The sequence below is a fragment of the Triturus cristatus genome, chromosome 5_2 (genome assembly GCF_964204655.1).
Source record: "Triturus cristatus chromosome 5_2, aTriCri1.1, whole genome shotgun sequence".
Taxonomy (NCBI): domain Eukaryota; kingdom Metazoa; phylum Chordata; class Amphibia; order Caudata; family Salamandridae; genus Triturus; species Triturus cristatus.
In genome coordinates, this window is record NC_140588.1 from 512,243,202 (window position 1) to 512,260,885 (window position 17,684).

Here is a 17,684-nt window from a genome sequence, read left to right on the forward strand (position 1 = left end):
AGAATTGTATCACTCGCAGTGAAGCCACCACAAGTTTATCAAAAATGTTGATTTGTGACAAATGTTCTCAACCAGAGTTGTCATCTTTTTTCATAACTTTAGTTCAGGCAGAGGCCGAAGTCACAATCAGCGAAGCCTCTCTTCATATTCCATCTACTCAAATGCAGGCTGTAGATGTCGGCCATTTTCTTAGTAGGCCACAATGGACAACTTAATTAAAAAGAAACACAAAATAACGTTATTATATTCTGTTGATTATACAGTGTTAATTCCCACTAATACCCTTATGTGTATGTATTTATCTAGCCATTTGCAACATAAAAAGGGCATTAAAGCATATTATTTTAAAGCGCAATCACATAACAAATATCACATAAGCCACACTTATTTAATTAATTTGCTCACCAACTTAGTTCACTTATTAATTTAGCCATGCAATTGCATTCCCACGTATAGTTCTTTCATTAATAAGGTTGGTTAATAAAAAACTCGACAAAACTTAGTACTTAATAATTAATCATTAGTAATTTTAATTATAACATACAAAAATATAAACTGATGTTTGGGTTCTAGTAGAAAACCCTGCTCCAGCACTATCTCGTACTATCCTTGTTTCCAGAGTTCCTGGGTTATAGTTATTCCTTGTTTCCTGTTCCTGATCTGCAGCTAATTCCTTAATTCCTGAACTAGCACTTTCTGCAGTGATACCTTGATTCCTTGAATCCTGAGCTGTAGCTAATCTTTGTTCCTGAACTAGCACTGCCTGCAGTGCTACCTTGATTCTTTGATTCCTGAGCTGTAGCTAATCCTTGTTCATGAACTAGCACTGCCTGCAGTGTGTCACTGAATTCTGAGACAGCACTAATATAGTGCACCACGGTACCCTCTCTCCTTCTGAATGTACATTTTTCGAGTCCCTGCCTCCTTTCCCATTTTCTTTAATCCAGTTTCTAGTTTGGTACCTTCCTATTCCTGCTGTTTTGCTTCTAGTTCGCATCATAATCTTCAGGTCTTGCAAGAGTTCCAATGTCAAAATAGTCAATAGGTCTGATGGGCCTATTTTTCTGTCCCTGTTTGACTTTGGGTTACCTTTAATCCTGGTTCCTGGAATATCCTGGCCAATGCGCTCTTTTGCTTAAGTTCCACTTATCTAGTGGTTCAACCATAAACCATGCCGTACCCAGAACAAATAATTTATCTTGCCACTTACTTCTTGGGTAACCCCAGGCAGGCCTATCTGTTCTTGGGTCACAAAGAATTGTGGAGATTGTGTGAGAACTTTAAAATTGAAGAACAGACGGAGGTATATTTCTTAGAACAGGCCCTCTATGTTCCTACACCGGAGTTGCAAATGTCAGTCAGTTTTATTGCTGTTTTTGCAATGCTTTATATAACTGAGCCTCTTTCTTGCAATATGCAGAAATTGCCTACAACAAGGGCAAACATAGTACTACTGGAGTTTCACCTTTTTGTCTTCAAGGTCTTCACCCCAGAATTGGTTGGAAAATAGTTCACACTGATTCTTTAGTACCCGCAGCCTCTGAGTTCTTAGCACACCTAATTTTGGTATGGGATAAGGTTAGGGAAAGCTTATCAGCTGCCCAAGAGAGGATGAAGTAATATGCAGACAAACATTGTTATGCTGCTCCTGATTATTCTGTAGGGGATAAGGTTTAGCTATCCCCTAGTTACTGCCCACTTGAGTGCAGACATTCTGAACTTGGTCTTTGTTTCCCTGCCCCACTTACTGATAGTGAAGGTCATTAATCCAGTGACCTTCCAGATTAAACTCTCACCTTCCTGGTGACTGTATCTGGTGTTCCATGTCTCCCCATTGAAACCTGATATTCCTGATCAAGTTCTCTTGTATAAAGCCACCTCCACCTCCAATCTTGGTGCATGGTGGTCCAGAATTTGAGGTTTTGGATTTTTGTTATTCATGGGAAACTGTTGTTTTTGGTCATTTGGAAGGGATATCCTATCTGTGACCAATCTTGGGAACCAACCTATGTCTTCCATGCCTCCACCTTGATACAAAGGTTCTTCCATTTACATCCTGTCAAGCCTAAATTCTCGGGAGAGAGCTATACTGTTAAACGCGCCCATTGGACATGCCTTCTAAGGACTGTTGGCGTGCTTGTGGAACATGCCTCTTACCTCTAGCAGGCAGGCGCCATCACAGGAGTCTTCTGACACCTCAAAACTGTGTTCTTAGGGCAGTACAGCTCCAGAATAATAATAATATCATGTTTTAAATCAAAAATGTCTGCTCAAATCTACAAAAGACTAAGAATGGTAATATAGCTTCCTCCTTTTTATTTTAATTATTTGCTTTCATTTTCAAAGGTTCAGTGAAGAAATGATTTTGTCTTTGTGTATGTAACAATAAAAGAACAAGGAAGAAACAAGTTATATTTTACATGTATGTGTTTTAAAAGCTGGCTTTATTGTTCAAAATGCATAGATTTAGCCACATCCTATGAAATTAAGATTTTGCTCCCACTTCTAGTAGTGCTTCTTTTTCTTAGCAGATTACATGATATTTAAGAGATTCATAAGATCCTAGAAAAGGATTATTATACCACACGGTTTAGAGTTCATTGCACAGCTTTCAATGTTTCTGCCAAGCCTGGTAAGTCCTTTGAATACGGAGGGAAAAGAGATCTGAGTTATCACAGCATTTTGGGAACCAGGATTTCAAAAACACAATTATATCTTGCCCTTCTGCACTCCAAGGACTGCCATAAATACATACATTATTTGTTCAGGTCCTATTGTCTTGTTCTTTTCTAATCACAGATTGATACATCACATGTAGTCACTGACTCCTATGACCAATCTTCCAGTTATGTTTCTGGCAGGAAAAATTAAAGGACTTTGCCCTTAGCTTACTCCTTCCCATCTGCTGTTGCACTTTACTTTATTTGGATTTGAGCTAGTTAACTGTCAAGCCCACAACTAAAAACGAAAATCAAATGAATAGATAATACAAGTTATAGTACTGCAAAGGATAGCAATAGAGTAAAATCAATTAACCCAGCTATAACATTATAAGTAACCAATTATGCCTTTAAAATACAGAACAAATACACCTCATTAAACTTACATTTTATAAAGGTGGTAAAAGGGAAACTTTAACAATGGGAAAAAGTAAAAAATGTCTGTCCACTCTGCCTTTAAGTAGAGTCATGTTTCCTTGCGGTTCACTAAGGAGACTGATTTGTATTTATAACACTGTAAACTAGCCCGCGCCCCCACAATGTGATTTTGCACTGCCACATTGTGAAAAAACCTTATTCAGGCCTAGATTGTCAGGTAGTTTCAAAGTCTATTTTGCCAATACACTGATGTATCAGAAAATAGAAAACAAATGAGTGGTGATAAATGGGATGCCATTTACTTTGATTTTCCAGCATTCGATGAAATAACAAATGTATTCCCTTCCAAAAGATTTCAAATGTAATGATCCCATCTAACAAGGCTGTGGACAGTATTTTGGAATGTTCATAATTTTTGCATTCAAGCACTTGGTGAATAATACCTGCACAGTACAAATAAACATACATTGATGAGCAACAATTGGGGTTTTGAATATCTCTTGGTTTTTTTTACAAGGAAAGTGTTTATGATTCCTGGTGAATTCAATATTAAAGAATCTTACAAGGCCCAATACCACAATTTATGCATTTTCATAAATAAAATTGTGTGTGCAAAGTAATTAAGAAGAAAAATAATCTAAATTCCAACTCCTGGCTGGTAGCAACACCAGCTGCAATACCTCAAACTTCAACACATTCGGTTTTCCCAACAACTTCCATTTAGTAACATTTTCGTATGTTCGAGGAAAATACACAAAAGATTTGACAGGGTCTGGAGGAGTATGTTTTCCTTTTTTCTTTTTGCAGTACATCCCTGGCATTGAAATGCTGAGTAACTTTTCCAAGCTCTAGCATCGTTTTACTCTTCCAGTTTTTCTCCTCCACAGAATAGCAACAGGTATCCTCGCACTGAGAATTTGTTGCTGCAGTGCAGCCCGCTTTTCCATTCTTAATATCAGGTAAGCCAGGGAACTCTTTTTTGTAGAGATCCTCCCACATGGGAGCTAGATGCTTACAATGCCCGCACCATGAGTCATACAATTATATGAAAGTAAGACCTGTAGCAACTGTCTGGTCAAGGTTAGCTTCAGAAAGAGTTAGCACCTTAGACTTGTTTTTCACAGATTCTGCATCTGGTTTTGGCTCATCAGCAGGTTCATCAACAAGCTCCACAACCTCTTCAGAAACGTTTTTCAGGGAACCAATGTATTCTTCAAGAGACTCCAAATCCCTCTGCCCTTCGTACTGATCCACCTTTTATCCATTCTTGGACCAGAGGACGGTTGGATAGCTACGGACCGGGCTCCCAGTGCAGAGTTTGTAGTGCTGTGTACAGTCCACCTTGCCAATCTTTACAGTCTCAGAATTTTCATATGAAGCAGCAAGCCTTTCCTAGATAGATGTCAAAGCCTTGCATTGGCCACACCATGGAACAAAGAATTTGATTAGAAGTTGACTTCTGCAATGTGCATCTTGAAGTTGGATGTCGTATGATCATACAAGCCTTATTTTGCTTCAGGTGCCTTGGGTTATTCCATTTCAGGCTATGGTTGAGTCGGGTCTTCATTCAACATCTGCAACATCCAACTTTCCAGTGCCTGGTAATCCCTAGAGCCCTGATACTTCTCAGCTTCTTGGCCAGGTTTGAAGAACTTCAATGTAGTGTATACTCAAACTCCTTGTTCTGTGCACAGTGCACCGACCTGAGTATAATTTGCATTGTAAACCCAAGCTTCCAGCAACTATTTTACTTGTCTCCCATTTTGTTCCATGTTAGCTGCATACACTGACAATGTACCCACCAGGGCGCGATGAACACGATGAAATGTGGTGGCTCAGTATTGGGGTGAGTGAACATATCAGCTCTGTAGAGGTACTTTCCATGGGATTCCTCCTCCTCTTACAGCTTGGAGTCATCGGGCTCCCCACTGGTTGGCAGGCGGTCCAGGCTGAGACAGGGCAGGAGAAGCAGACACCGACAAAGGGAAGATATGGCAGCCAGCGGTGAGGGTCGAGTTGGCAGAGGACGATAGAGGGGTAGAGAGGCAGGGAGGGAGTCAGCTGTGCGGACAGGGTGGTGGCTGAAGGCAGGCCTGTCTGCTGTCTTTGTTGGCCTGCACATGTATTCCTCATGCAGTCAGCGGTACTGAGATGAAGTAATTCTCTTTGTTCTTCCCATACACAACAATACACAGCTAATGCTTACAAAACATGTTAAACACCAATGGCCAGGACTTGTTTCCAAAGTAGGCCATGAGTCAAGTGAACTTTGATAAATTAATGATATTGCATATGGCTGGGTTCAAACTGGAACGGCATGGTGAGCAAAAAAACGATGGATTTAGGCCCAGATCTCTGTACTGGGGTGAATGTATGACATTGTTCTGCATTCTGTCCATCAACCGTTGTTTTTGCATTTGTCACCCCAAGTGGGAAGGGTATGCCCAGACTTGGGTCCTGTGCTCTCCATGCCACTGGAATCAAGCTATCCTGGCTGAAGAGGGGTGAAACCCCAAAACCGGTCCTAGGATGCTTGTTTCCAGTCCAGGGAGGACCTGGCTTGGCTGTTCGGGCTGGATTGTACCCATGAGGTACAGGGTCAAGCCTGATTTGCATATGGCTGGGTTCAAACTGGAACGGCATGGTGAGCAAAAAAACGATGGATTTAGGCCCAAATCTCTGTACTGGGGTGAATGTATGACATTGTTCTGCATTCTGTCCATCGACTGTTGTTTTTGCATTTGTCACCCGGAGTGGGAAGGGTATGCCCAGACGTGGGTCCCGTGCTCTCCATGCCACTGGAATCAAGCTATCCTGGCTGAAGAGGGGTGAAACCCCGAAACTGGTCCTAGGATACTTGTTTCCATTCCAGGAGGACCTGGCGTGGCAGTTCGGGCTGTACTTAACCCGTGAGGCACAGGGTCAAGACTGATTTGCATATGGCTGGGTTCAAACTGAAACAGCATGGTGAGCAAAAAAACGATGGATATAGGCCCAGATCTCTGTACTGGGGTGAATGTATGACATTGTTCTGCATTCTGTCCATCAACTGTTGTTTTTGCAAATTAATGATATTGCAAATTCCCATAGGCCACCAAAGAGCGTTCTAGAACTGGAAAACAAACATGTTTGTTATTTTTCACAAAAGCATGCATGGGAAAACTGCTCGATTTCATGCCTTATATCTTAATTCTGTGTAAAGCAAGACTAACTAACAAGAGTGAATTTTTAATCAAAGTAAAAACCATTCTTGAGGAGCTGAGTAAATATAGCATTAATCTGTCATATATATTTATGCATGAAGAAAGTAGAACATACCTAATTTGAATTAATCAAAAGGAAATGTATTAACAAATTAATACATTTTTTCTTTTTACAATTTTATCTGGTTGTAACATAGCCAGGCTGTCACAAGAAGCAAACATTATTGAAGTACGACGCAAGGCTAGCTAAACGGTGATAAGGTGATCTAGAGGTGACAAGGTGCTTTAAGTGAATAAACTATATGCAGTGCTGTACAAGAGGTATCTCAAATGTTCAATTCAATAGACATCCATCCCTATACACATGAATCTCCTGTCCATATACTGCTTGCTCTGCTTTTCACGTGGAGTGGCGAGGGTAGGGAATCTATTGTACAGGTATGTCGACGTTTCAACCCCGAGAAGTGCGTGATTCAAGAGGGATTTTATAGTAGTACAAGTTTATTCAGGCATGAATAAATAAAATCTGTGGTGCATTGCACCCACTCGATGCAGTTTGTGTTAAAGAAAGTAACCGGCAGCCATATCCTTGCCGGTATTAATATGAGACCTTTGCCTCTGTGATGAACAGAGCTCCTTCCGGAGTGTCCCACAGATTTTATTTATTCATGCCTAAATAAACTTGCACTGCTACCAAATCCTCATTTAAGGGATTCCACATTGGGAAACACATCCTGGATACATATACTGTGAATAGGAGGGATTATTTCTGGTCACAAGATATGTGCAGTCTTAACTGTGTGTCTAACATTGGACCCTATTGAATCCCATTCGGGACGGAAAAAGAACAGGATTTGAGGATCTTCACATATTGAGTATAGCCCTGAAGAAGTCGCTGCGCACAACTGTAAGCGCGGTGAAACACGTGTTGGCTAAGGCTGTTGTGAATAAACTGAAGTGCATGTTCCAGCAAAGAGTCAAGCTTTTGTCACACAGTTATTGATATAATTTATAACTAATATACAGAGCCTCAATGCGTCACCAACATCTTAACCAGCATCAAGCCATGCCTTCTGACTTTAGGAAAGTAATTTTCTTAGCTTTGGTCCTTTCAGGAAGAAACAGTAGGATACTTTTCAAGATAGTGGTGCCTTTTGCTTATGCCTCCTATGAGTCTTCTTTGTCAAGATCAGTTCAGATACTGTTTACCTGTGGAATGGCTGCCTACTGGGCTGAGGCATCAGGAGCGTCCATCCAGGACAGATTGCAACTTAGCCAGCTCCATCTACTTTTATCTCTCATTACAGACTGGATGTGGGGCATCATTGATCACTAGACTTTGATAACAAGGCATTTGCTGCTTTTCTTCTGGAGAAATTAATCACCTGTATTGCTATATTCTTTATTTAATAGATGTGTGGCAGTTCTCTAGAGCATGCGTCTTGTTATAATGGAATTACATCGCATATTTTCGAGGTTTGGCATATCCTCAAACAAGTAAGGACTGGGATATGGTAGGACTTAGAAGGTAAGGGGTCGGTTACTAGCCAGTAATCACCATTAGTCTGATTATCCTTCCTTGCTCCCCTATGTACATTACACCCTCCCTCCCTTGTCAGTGACCTCAAGTGATACCTTGGCATGACTTGAGCTTTTTTTGTTTTTTCCTCTTCTGGGAATGGGGGGAGCCTAGAGGGAGGGGTGGACATATCAAGGGATAACAAGGACTTATTTAATATTAAGGTAGATCACATGATGCATGCGGGCCACTTCATTCAAGTAAGTACGGGGACAAGGAAGGATAATCAAGTAATGAATATTACCTGCAAGTAATTAGCACATCATCAGTTAGCTGAGATTCCTAAACAAAATAATGCTGATGTCAAGTCATGGACTGTGGACTGGAATGTTTGACCACAATCGAGCCTCACAGCACAGCGTTGTGATAAAAATGGAGAAACATTTGTGGCAGCTCTGGAGTTTCTGGATTCAAGGGTATTAAATGGAAGGTCATCAGTGTAGGAAGCTGGCTCTGTATATACTGTACCAAAGTGAGGTATAGTGTGCACAGAGTCCAGTGGAACCCCAAAGGTAGGCAGAGGTAAAGTTAGATAGCACGTCACTCTCTATCTGTGGTAGTGTGGTCGAGTAGTAAGGCTTTATCAGAGGACAGTGTTAAGCATTTGTTGTACACACTCAGTCAGCAAATGAATTTACACACTTAAAGACTGAACTTCAGACCAATTGTTTTTGTATAAAAATATTCTTTTAGTTATTTTATTTCCTAGAACCAAGCAAGCCTGGCACAGGTGAGTGATAAGTACTTTGCAGTAAATATACAGATTGTAGCACAGTTTGGATTGCAATTGTAAATGTACTTTGATTTGATTACAGTAGTGTTACTGATAAAGCAATGTTTTTCAGAATACAGTACTTATAATTTGTATAGGATTTTGAGTAAAATTACAGGTCAGTTACTTTTGAGATTACTTTTCTTACACAGTGTAGTATACCTGGATACTACACTGGGGCTTTTCCTGTAAACAGGTAAGTAAAATCGTTTTTGTTAGTTGGTACAATTTTAAAGAATTTCTTTAGGTTTTCAAACTCCACACTTAGAACTTTTTCCAAGAAAAATAGTCAATGTTATCCTATGGAGGAAAATAGTGTTATCGGCTTTAGGGTAAGTATTCGGTAGTGGGAGTTGAGGTTCTGGGGGTAGACTCAGGGGTCCCCCAGGGTCAGGGATGCACTCTTGTTACACCATCAGAGGCACTAGGGAAGCCGGGTGCATAGTGCTGATGGCCAATGTTATCCATTTGGGGGATCGGGGGCTTCTGGTTGGTGGCTGCTTACAAGCAGGCCACTTGGTTGCAGGAGCAAAGCTCCTGGATTTTAGCTCAGGGCAAACGGGGAAACAAAGTAGCACCAAAGGTGCACCCTCAGCGGCACTAGGGCCGCCGGGCGCAGGGGGCACAAATATGTGGGGCTATACTTGGACAGTAGAGGCAGTTTTACCCACCAAAAGTAGTTTATGCTGAAGAAAGGGAACATTTTAATTTACATCTTCAATACCCTTGCAAAGAAGCTCGAAGGCCCCCTCATTCGAGCCATTACTAGCAGTAATTTCTAAAAAAAAAAATACTTCTGACTGTGGCATATGCCAGTTGGGTCATGAGAGGCCAGGATGCAGCCCTTCTGGACAGGCTGCAGTCCAGAGCCTTCAGGCGGGCTTTCTCCTTTCCCTACAATTCATTCTCGGCTCAAATACGGTTGTAGTTTTGGCTTACAAAGGAAGACCTTGGCAGAATGCCTGCTTAGATAAAATGCTAGTACAAAATTTGGAAGGGTCATAAAAATCCATTTAAAAGATCACTATGGTCCACCCCGGAAAAGGATCTACAATAATTCACAAGTATCTATTCAGTTCTATAAAAGTGCTGTACTTAACAGACCATTGGGACAAGAACTTACCTTTTCCAACCTTCAATTGTCTAGTGAATAAGATGGTGAAGTCGCAGTCATACTTGGATGATACAAATCCAATTTAGATCTTAATCTTACTCCTGGATGGTGATCAAACACTGCGATGATTTGAAACCTTCTCCATACTTAAATACTGCCTTCCCAGCTTACATCAAGAGAAGATTGATGGCCAACTACCAGCACTGGCCGGTCAACCACCCTGGAAACAGAGCAGCCCAACTACTTGCAGGTTCTACAGTGCCAAAAAGTAGGACTTCTTACATCTGGTCTGCACACGACTCCATCTTTACAAGCTTTGCATCAGTCTACTAAAAAGTAGTCTCAACATCAGAGCAGTTAGAAAGTGCAGAGAAGCAATATTAGTGAGATTCAACCCAGTAGACCCTCATTTGAACTGCAGACTGGTGAGAGTTCTGTCAGCCTCACTTTTGCCCAGTTAAACTAACATTAACACGTCAAACGCTGGACATGAGCTGAGGTCAGTCGGTCTTGCTGCTCCGTCTGTGTTAAAAGGCTAGCCTGCCCATGGGTTGCGGAAAAGTGCCTTTTAAAAAGAACATCGCATATGGTCAGTTAGTGTTAATGCACTAATAAGCTTGTATTTGTAACTGGGTATTGATCTTAGTAGACATGGTTTTAACTTTGTTGAATCATTCGATCCTGTAACTGATTATAACAGCCACGTTTTTACGTTAATTAAGCCAATCGGTCCTCTAATTGATATAGTACTTTTCTTGAGTTGATCTTTTACCAGATGATACAGTATAAGGACAATTGATTGTAATCAAGTTTTACTAAGCACACACGCACTTTATCCGTCAGCAGACAGTGTTATTCTTATGGTAGCATTGGTATGGTGTTATTTTAATTGCAACATTGCTATGGATTTAATTAACTGAAACAATAGCATTTGAATCAATCATGGACTGTGTCTGTGTTCTGCATGCCAATAGTGGTGCAATCCTAGTCAGGTGACCACATGCCATAAATGCTAGTCTATACAAATGTGACATCTTCAGATAGTTTAAAATGTACAGGCGTCTCCAACGAGTAGCTCCTGAGCTACTGGTAGCTCTCCAGTTACCTGTAATTAACTCTCCTGTGTGCAGCCCAGGCTACTAATATAGAATCTTTTTCTTGGTTCAATTAATATATGAATACCAAAAATTAAATATGTGTATATGCTGGAGCGAGGTTTTCCCTAAGAATTGTATACCTCCTCCATTTTATCATTTAGAATTAAAATGAATAACTGAGTAATATTAATAGTATTAATGGTTTGCTGTGTGTTTAATTAATCAACATTACTAATTAGAAAATACACATGGGAATCGCATTTGCATGGCCTGATTGATACGTAAACTAATTTCGTACGCATACTAATGTCAGATATTTAGAATTTGCATGTTATATGTTGCTTTTGTGATGTGATTTGTGAATCGTGCTTTAAATTGTGAGTATAAACCGCAATGCGTGTTGCTTTGCTAGATAAATACACACACATAGAGGGTTTAGTAAGGGAATAACATTCTAATAGTCATTTCCATGTATTGATTACATTTTGTGTCTCTTTGCTTAAGTTGACCTTTCTGGAGTGGCCACAAAATGGCTGCCATCCCTATTTTGACGGACAGACGAGATACAGAAGTCACTGAGTGAAGTGCGCCTGCGCTAAAAGATGAGCAACAATAACCTCGTCCTGACCCCAGGCAGACTGTACTCGTGAAGGACGCACCGGGAGGAGTGCTAAGCCTCAAACAATGAACTTCCTTAAACCATGAACTGTTATAATTGATGACACCATGAACACAAACCTGCATGGGAATAAACATGCCCTGGATGGACTAGAAACTGTTACAGTTTTATTAATAAATTGAGCACTACATCTAATGCAACATTAAATGTATGGGAATCAGGAAGAATGATTCTGGTTCAACCAATCGAATTTGTTCTAAAACATGTATTGTAACATTTGTTGTCGAAATTTACTATAAAAGTAGACTAGAGAGGGTAGGAAACACACACCTTCACTTTACCAGATTGCCCGACGTTATGCTGACGGAGAGGACGGTGACACTGCTGGACAGCTGCTTACCAGAGACTCTGATGGACTGATCAGATGTCCAATTAACTTACGAACTGATTCTTTGATTTATGGGCATAGAGACGAAAGATCTGAATTTGACATAGAGGACGCCATTTAGCCAGATTAGGTAAATATGCGAACCAAAATACTGAATGCTATATGCTTTGATTAGATAAAACTTTTAATTCATTTAAGAACTGTGTCGGGTTATTATTTGAAGTATTTTGATGTATATTGTTTAGAAGAATACGTTTTCGTTTTTCCCAGCAACTAGCTGATCCATGGCCAATAGCATGGGAGGAACTGTTAGGTTATAAAGGTATTAAGACCCTGGTGAGGTAGGGAGGAATAGGTGAACTTGTTATTACTCATCAGGTGATTGGTGCAATCTTCCTCCCATTTTCCAGCGCATGGAATATAGAAAGGATTCCCCTCTCTCGAGGACCATTGATCTGAAAGTAGAATGAATGAATGGTGCTATGGGCCCCACCAGTGGATAAATGAATGAAATGTGGTCGTAGAAGAAGATCTGTGGTCTGGTCTGTAGCGAGGGGATTTGTGGTATTCAGCGCTGGTGCATATACACTATCAAAATGGGTATATTTAGAGAACACATAGGCTGATGTTTGAAGAAAAATGGCTGAATTCCCAAAATGTATTTAAAGGTATTGTTTCAGTGATAAATCAAGTAGCCCTAGAAAGAAAGGGCACCAAGGGGCCCCACTGGCACCCCTTGGTGCCAGGTGCAGTGCACATAGGGCTGTTATGTATTACCCATGCAAGGGCATTCTAAATTGATGACGATTTTTATTTTACTTCTGGCCACCTTCCTGATGCACTGTTGTGAGCTCTGCTGACAATCTTGGATGGTGGTCCCTTCTACACCAGTAAATGAGTAGCTCGGGGTCATTTTCATTAAACATAAGTAGCTCTCAGTCCTGAAGATGCTGGAGACCCCTGGTAATCATACTTGCTGCAATATCCACTTCCGCCTGAGTTCCCGGTTTCCCTTTTTCTGGAATCTTCTTCTGATGAGGTCACAAGTTCAACTAAAATCCAAATACTGGGCAGAGCTCGCAGGTCAGTCAAGTGGTAAGCGAGACAGCTGGCCAGAAGGTTTTTTTACAAACGCTTATATAATCAGTCGCTGGGAAAAGGCAACATTAATAAAGATAACAAATGAACGATCCAAATCGGTGCGAATGCGTGAAAAGCAATGTTTTTAAATGAAGAAGTGGTTAACATGCGACTCTCCGAGTTTATGAGGCTGGCAGATCTGCTGTGATGTTGTCGACGCCCCGCACCTCCTCCGTGTGTGCACAGTGGGTCTGCACTGCTTGTGTTAAAGGTTCAAATTCCAGCGGTGCTCACAAGCAGCGAGCCAGGAATGTGCGGCACATCTGCTTTGCATCAGGCCGCCCGTCCGTGTTTATTTCTCCACGTGCTAACCATCATACAAGACTTGTGTGAACGGTTTCGAAGAACAATAACCCTATTTATCAAGTCTAAAAATCTGTGGCTCTCTTAATAAAAAGGGGTTTACACTTTTGCGGCGCTTTCGCTTGCAGAGGGCTTGATTCCTAAACAGTCGGCGTGCGCGTGAAGTGGATGAAAACAGCTGGCTGTGCGCGGGTGCGCGAGGCGGCTTTGATTCCCGGAAAGCAGTCGAAATGAGGGCTCGGTGGGTGGGACTGGTGTTGGTATTTTATGCACTGTGCAGAGACCGTGAAGCCGTGTGCATCTTCAGCTGCAGGGCGGGCACAGGAGGGCCTTTGTCCTTTTGTAAATGTATGTGGTATAAATACTCACAATGACTGAAACCCTTGTACCTAACTCGCATGGTAATATATGTCAGTCCACATTGTCAGTGTTATTAGTAGAACACGACCCATCTACCTCAGTGTTTAATTTGCAACACAAATGAAAGAGTGGTGCCCCAAAGCTTCCCTTAGGAGCCCCAGCCAGAGCTGCTGAATACCCGAGATGCCAAAAACGAAAGCTGCATAGACTTTTTTCACCTCTGGCCTCATTCCTCCAGCACCCTACTCTTCACCTCTCTTTATCTTACTCCTGCATGTTATTTTACATCCCTTTTGTTACTTTTTTCTTATCTTCCTCTCTCTGCCTTCTTTCTCAATTTTTTCCGCCTTACATTTTGTATCTTGCTCTGGAAGTGGTTCCAAAAATGAGTGCTGCAGTCCACCACCTGTGACCATGTGCATACATTTAACACTCCCACGCAAAGGTACACCAGCCTGCAATACAATAAATAAGCAATCTAAAAATATTTATAGTGGAAAGGTCAAAACGATGAACATGCCAGACTGCCTTGCTCATTTAGATTTTGTCTGAGGACTTTGGAATAGAAAAGCGATTTTTGGGACGAGGAGAAACGGAAAAACTGCAGAGCACAGAATAACACACAAAAGGGCAATAAAAGTAAATGTAGAAACTAGAAAAGCTGCACATGCTCAGAGCTCTGCATCAAATGGCCCCGTGGTCAGCTAGTAAGACTAGTGAAGCTGTGATCAGCAAATTTATTAAATCATTTGTAAGGTTTATAAAAGAATATACAAACCAAAAACAAGCAGTGGTGTATATAGAAGAGTCAACACATTGAAAACCAAAAGGGGTTAGAGAACCAGGGCTAACTAAAACCAGTAATGATGTGGCTCTAGGGAAATTTCAGGCATTGGTAGATGTCAGTCTTTGCGTGCCCTGTCCTACAGTTAAGGAGGACGCAGCCTTATCCAGTTAGAAAAATAAGAGGCAGTGAGACTAAGGCTACTTTGGACCTGACGGAAGATTGCAGTATTTCTGGCTAGCTATAATTTTATGAAGAGCGACTGTCTTGCACAGGTCTAGATGTTCAGTTCTGTTGCTGGAAAATGCTGGGTTTTTGCTGAGTCTTTAGATAGATGTCTGCTACTGGTAGGTTGAAGTTGGGGCAATATGCTGACAATCGCACATCCAACTTCTCCAGTAGGGTTCCAGTTCTTTATGTAGCCATAGATAAGTGCAGATTTTGGCTTGGGTCGAGATGCTGGTAGGTGTATCGGTGCAAGGATGCTTTGATTCCACTCCCTTTGAAGTTTATGGAGAACAGGTCTTTGGGAGCCTTCTTGGCAACCGCGGTCAGTAGTAGGAGTTCCTGCAGGGCGGTGACGTGGGGAGGGGGAGGGGCAGGGTGGGGGGTAGTAAACTATGGATTACGGAGGTTTACAGGTAAGTAGACATTTAAATCAATAAAACGAATTTCGTTGCATGCACTGCATCGCATTTGGGGATGCAGTGCACGCAACGAAATTCATTTTATTAATTTATATGTTTACTTACCTGTAAACCTCCGTAATCCATAGTTTACTACCCCCCACCATGCCCCTCCCCACGTCACCGCCCTGCAGGAACTCCTACTACCGACCGCGGCTGCTTCTTGGATAAGGAATGGAAGTGTCTTTCCTCTTTGTCCAGTAGGATAAACTGAGTCTCAAAGTCCTGGAAAGTGATTGGTGTGTCCCCTTTGAAGAAAAAGTTATTTTGAGCGGTTATTAGGAAAGGATGATTTTATTTTGATTAGTAATTAAAGCTGGTAGTATGACTCAGTGTCTTGTAGACTTTAAGATCTTGCTTATATGATGTCAACACTACCTTGGCATATGTAAGTCTCCAAAGTCTTTGTAGTTCTTTACATTTCCTTTTGGCTATTATCAATTTGTTATAATACCAGCAGGCAGTAGTTGTTTGACGATATGAGTTGCCTGTTTTAAGGGGAATACCTTATCCAAGGCATTTGATATCCAGTCATTAAAATGAATAAATACTTCACCATCACCACAATTGTCTAACTGAACCAAAAATTGAGCGGATCATAAACAGTTCATATGTTTCTCTGTATTAAGTCTACACCAGGCACAATAAGGTAGTTTACTAGCCCTAAAATTGTGAGAATTAACCATCTCTAAAAGAATGGCAAACAGTTTGACTTTATGGTCGGACCAAGGAACTTGCACAATGGAATGAATGGATAAGGTTCAATCTTGCAAAAATATGATCCAAAATATGTCCTGCTTGATGTGTGGGAGAATTATCATGTATGGTGTAGTTCAAAGGATGAGCAAATATTTGCCAATTTTAAGGTATTCATATCTTTAGTATTATCAGAGTGTATATTAAAATCCCAGCGGCCAACCAGAAATGTTGAGTTTAGGTTGGCAGTGGCCATTCCCTCCTGAAGTGAGCATAGAAATGTTTTTTGCTGGACCCAGAGGGTGATATATTAGCATTATTTTCACTATACAGTTGTGACTGACGGATAATGAAGCAGGTACCATTACTTTATTGGCCAAGTAGAGTGTGACCAACGTAGAACAGTTAATTGTTCCCCCATCCTCGTGCACCCTTTAGCTGTTCGTACGACATATCCCTGGGTATAGCTCATGAGAACCCCGGGTCAGAGCCTTCCTTTATTCAAGTGTCTGTAACAAATAAGAAGTCAAACTTTTGCTCTTCTAACAAAGTTCACATTTCCACTGTATTAGCGAGCAGCGAGCGAGCATTCACTAAAGTACAATGGATGCCTGGAGTTGGCTCAGAAGAAGTGACTTTGATATGTTTGTAGTTAGCAGTGTAACAAGGTGTTCAATGTTCAAGTTGTGCAGTGCTTGTGCTGCTTCGTCATTTCTAGTCTAGAAAAAAACATCCCAGCTTGTTAGTGCTTTGTGTTCTAAGGGCCCTATCAAATTATTGTAGTGGAATAAACATATGCAGGCCTGATATCTCTGGAAGGTGGGTGGTGCAGACTGGGACGGCCCTTTACAGTTGGGGCTGTGAAGTACAGACCAGTGGGGTCAGGAACTAGTTTCATTTCCAGGCTATGGGTGTCAGAGATCAGCAAACATGGAGTACTGTGCTTGGCAACAGCGGTTGTTGGGATTCCTCCGCTTCTGCTTCAGTTTGCACCCGTTTGGCGTTCCCTCACAATGATTGGTTTTTTCCTTTCCTCTGTTTCCTTTGTAGTTAGTTCCCTTATAAGCAGGGCGCCACTATTTTCCTCATCTCCTCTGTTTCCCTCTTAGCGCTGTGCTACCCTTTGGCATTCCTCGATCACTCTGGCTCTCATATTGAATGCCCCAAGAACAAAGTCCCACTTGGCCGGTGCTCCTACCCTTTCGGTTCTCCAGCTGTATCCTGGTAAGTAAGAGGCTAGTTACAGTGCTCCCTGACCCCAGTAAGCACAACCATGAGTTCTGGGTGACCGATAGATCAGGAGTTATTATTGCTGGTTTCTTTTCTCTGGGGTAGCATGGTCTTACCATGTGTTACTCAACACGCTGAGGGTGCCCGGTCTTAGAGAAAAAGGTGGTTTAGCTCTCCTTCCATGAAACCACAACCAGTCTCGAGTTCTGACTCCTAACTATTCCCTCAGTTTGGGTAACTGAGGTATCTGCTGTCAATCTGTAAATTTCACTCAAATGACATCGACAAATCATATACCTGTGCAGAGTAATCATGCTGGCAGGTAGAGTACTTGTGCTCCATGCAACATACAGACCGTAGAAGAGAGCACCCACACAGAACATCATGGCACCTGCAAAGCTCACTGGTATTTTCCCTCTATCTTCTGGTTATCAATGACCACCTTATGGGACCCTCACTTTGGTTCTTTATGCTCGTGTTGGCTTGGGGGTGCTCACAGGTTTCTTCACGATGCCAATTACCTTTAAGGGGAGTTCCTTCCCCGCTGATAAGCACAGGCAATGACAACATAACCTGTAGTTTGGCTTCCTGTCAAAGGTAATATGTACTGCTACA

At 41.6% G+C, this 17,684-nt stretch overlaps 1 pseudogene; it reads right to left on the reverse strand.

The window, feature by feature from the left end:
• Nucleotides 1-3,957: 3,957 nt before the first annotated feature.
• Nucleotides 3,958-4,989, reverse strand: LOC146823232 (thioredoxin domain-containing protein 5 pseudogene; annotated as a pseudogene).
• Nucleotides 4,990-17,684: the final 12,695 nt, after the last annotated feature.